The sequence below is a fragment of the Malaclemys terrapin genome, chromosome 12 (assembly GCF_027887155.1).
Source record: "Malaclemys terrapin pileata isolate rMalTer1 chromosome 12, rMalTer1.hap1, whole genome shotgun sequence".
Classification (NCBI taxonomy): domain Eukaryota; kingdom Metazoa; phylum Chordata; order Testudines; family Emydidae; genus Malaclemys; species Malaclemys terrapin.
Genome location: NC_071516.1, coordinates 39,447,407 through 39,451,385, shown reverse-complemented (window position 1 = coordinate 39,451,385; position 3,979 = coordinate 39,447,407). Strand labels below are relative to the sequence as shown.

Genomic DNA, 3,979 nt, shown 5'->3' with positions numbered 1-3,979 from the left:
GAGAATCCACCACCTCCCTAGGTAACCCATTCCAGTGCTTCACCACCCTCCTAGTGAAATAGTTTTTCCTATTATCCAACCTGGACCTCCCCCACTGCAACTTGAGAGCATTGCTCCTTGTTCTGTCATCTGCCTCCACTGAGAACAGCCGAGCTCCATCTTCAGGTAGTTGAAGGCTGCTATCAAATCCCCTCTCACTCTTTTCTTCTGAAGACTAAACAAGCCCAGTTCCCTCAGCCTCTCCTCCTAAGTCATGTGCTCCAGCCTCCTGATCATTTTTGTTGCCCTCCGCTGGTCTCTTTCCAATTTGTTCACATCATTTCTGTAGTGGGGGCCCCCAAACTGGATGCAATACTCCAGATATGACCTCATTAGTGCCGAATAGATGGGAATAATCACTTCCCTCAAACTATTGGCAATGCTCCTACTAAAGCAGCCCAATATGCCGTTAGCCTTCTTGGCAACAAGGGCACACTGCTTACTCATATCCAGCTTCTCATCCAGTCATTCTTTTCAAATATGTTCTTCAACACAATTCTCAAATCAGAGTCTGGTGTCTTTTGCAAAGGAAAGCACTTTGCAATGGAGTCCCTCAAGACCTCCTTGACTTCTTGGTTCCTGAGGCTGAATATGAATGGATTGAGCATGGGAGTCACCACTGTGGTCAGCAAGGATGCCACTTTGTTAAGGCTTATGGAATGGTCTTGAAAGGGCCTGACGTAGATGAATATGGAGGTCCTGTAGCCAATGGTGATGATGGTGAAATTGTAAGAACAGGTGGAGAAGGCTTTGATCCTGCCCTTGGTGGATAGGATCTTCATGATGGTGGCTAGGATGCAGACGTAGGAGACAACTGTGGGCAGCAACGTGCCAAGTGCCACAAACGCTGACATCAAAAAGTCAACCAGTTTGATGAGGCGTATGTCGGTGCAGGTGAGATGCAGCAAGGGGGCGCTGTCTCAGAAGAAGAGGTTGATAATGTTGGGCCCACAGAAGGGTAGCCCGGCTTTCATAGCAGTTGTTACGAATACAGCCAGGAATCCCCCCATCCATGAACAAACCACCAGCAAGAGGCAAACCTTTCCGCTCTTTATGGTGGCATAATGCAAGAGGAAACAGATGGCCATGTATCGGTCATAGGACATCACAGCGAGGAGTATGTATTCCGTGCAGCCCAGCAAGAAATAGAAGTAGGATGGGGCCAGGCAGCTGGAGAATGAGATTGTTTTTCTCACTGAAAGAAAGTTCCACATCATTTTGGGCATTATGGAGATGGTCATGAGGATCTCAATGAGCGACAGGTGGATGAGGAAGAAGTGCATGGGCATCCGAAGGTGGCAATCAGTGCATATCAGCATGATGATGAGGACGTTCCCCATGAGTATCATCACAAAGAATGCCAGGAATACAAAGAAGAGGATGATCCCCACTTCTTGAGGGTTGGGGAAACCCACCAGGATAAATGCACTAACCATGGTCTGATTCACCATCTTCATGTTTTTATACCTGAGCAATACAGCAGAGACAATCAGTTACTGGCACATGGTTCACAAATGTCCACAAAGTTTTGTCTCTGTGTGCTCAAGTTTAGACACCACTGGGCAGCTACATCCCCTGGGTATCTTTGAGGGTCTCACTATTTGGGCACCCAGCTTGAGAAACCTAGTGGTGATATCTTCAGAAGTGCCCCACATTGACCTAACTCTACTCCTGTTGACCTCAGTGGCACATGAATAAGGCTGTATGTCTGTCATGGAGGTCACAGAAGTCACAGATTCTGTGACTTTCCGCAGCTGTTTGGGTATGGGAGGGGGCTTAAGGCTGGGTCAGGGGGCTGTGGTGTGGGGCGGCGCTTACCTCAGAGGGGGGGGCTCCCTGGAAGCAGCCAGCATGTCTCTGAAGCTCCTAGGTGGAGAGCCAGGGGGCTCAGTGTGCTGCTCATGCTTGCAGGCACCACCTCCATAGCTCCGATTGGCTGTGGTTCCTGGTCAATGGGAGCTGCAGTGCCAGAGCTCATGGTGGGAGCAGCATGCAGAGCCCCCCTGTCCTTCCCTCCCCCTACGAGCTGTAGGGACATTCTGGCTGCTTCCGGGAAGCTGAATGGAGCTGGGTAGGGAGCCTGCCAACCTCTACAACCCCCTCCCCCATCCCAGCACCAGCAGGGTTCCTGGGCTGCACACCGCCCCCGCCCTCCCCACCAGCGCCAGCGGTGGTCTTAGGCCACCCACCCCCAACACCCGTGGTGCCCCCCCAGAGCACCTGCAGACCCCGGCCCAAGTTTTAGTTAGGGCTATATAGTACAAGTCATGGACAGGTCACGGGCCATGAATTTTTGTTTACTGCCTGTGACCTGTGCATGACTTTTAGTAAAAATACCAGTGACTAAAATGTAGTCTTACACATGAACCACTTTTCAAAGATGAAGATAGTGGGAATGCCAAAAATTCCTGAGCTGGTTATGCCATTGAAGGAAGTTCTTTAAACTAAGTAAAAATAGCAATAGGCCATGGATAATCCATCTCACTGGCATAGTGCAGAGTAAAGATGGTTGAAATGTTTCAATGAAAAATATTCCTGCTCAGAAATGGGATTGTGTCAAAAATGAATTTTTTTCCCAGTGACCCTAGGATTCCCCTTGCTATGTTTTCAAAATCAGGTATCTTTTCCACACTCATCTATCTTATTATTTTTTTAATTTGACATATGGCTTAGGAGAGAAAAACAAGATCTATCTTTCTTTGAAACCTGTCAACAATCCCCTCAAAAGTATTCTACTGAAAAGCATTAGCACAATTCAAGTGAACTAATATACTAGAGACGTACACATCAAATAGTTCTTACTATCACTTTCAGTGGTGATTACAGCAGTGGTCTGTAAGTCTGGAATCCTTGATACCCTTCCTTTCCCTGATGCTCACTCACACGGACAGTGAGCTCATCTCTCCTCTGTGCCTTAGTTTTCCTATTTATAAAGTAGTAGTAGTAATATTTCTCCAAAATCTGTATTCTTTGAGATCCTTGAATCAAAGGTATTATTATGAATAATAATAAAGTGTTGTATTGTTATTATTATTACTACTATTATTATCTGATTAGTAGTGTTTTCTTCTGAATTGTACAAAACACTAAATGCTGCCATGCTTACTTTAGCCATCATTATCCAAAGTGTATCTGCATTTAAATCATTCTGTTGATTTTCTTAACTCTTAAGGGTGCCATGTAGGAAAGAGTCCTGGTTCCACATTAGAACAGTAATCCAAAGTCCCACTTACATTATGAAATCAAAAGACAGCCGAGTTGAACTCCTACATTGGTTCAAAGTCTTGAACCTCTAGCTACTGCTCTATGATCCGCGTCTGCTGTTTTCTTATACCCCTGTGGAATACACCAATATCTCCTACCTGAGATGAGTTCAGCAGGGAATAGAGAAGATGAGCCATTGACAGAATTGGCTTCTTTTGTCTTTCACATAGTGGAGATGCTGCCAATCAATCATAATACAAACCTTTGTGCTATAGGGTAGAAGTTATTGGCCAACCATTTAATGAAGGGGATTGGGAAGAAGCTGCTGTGACGTTCTATACCTTGGGAAAGGGTCCTGTAACCCCCACATTCCTCATTTTTATATAATTGTGATCTTAAATATAAAACAGGCCTTGTAAGGTATCAGGGGAAAGGTTATGATATGCTGAAAGTTATCTCTCTATCCATATATATATATATCATTAATGCATATTGACAGGTTTCAAAGTAACAGCCATGTTAGTCTGTATCCGCAAAAAGAACCGGAGTACTTGTGGCACCTTAGAGACTAACCGATTTATTTCAGCTGAAATTTATTTTATTTAATTTTATGCTGAAATAAATCTGTTAGTCTCTAAGGTGCCACAAGTACTCCTGTTCTTATTAATGCATATAAAGTTATGAAAATTGTGTTGCATGGTTGTAACTAAAACATGCTGTAAGTTGGGTAATCAGT

General features: G+C 44.8%; 1 pseudogene; it reads right to left on the bottom strand.

The window, feature by feature from the left end:
* Positions 1–482: 482 nt before the first annotated feature.
* On the bottom strand, positions 483–1,496 carry LOC128846003 (olfactory receptor 6M1-like; annotated as a pseudogene).
* Positions 1,497–3,979: the final 2,483 nt, after the last annotated feature.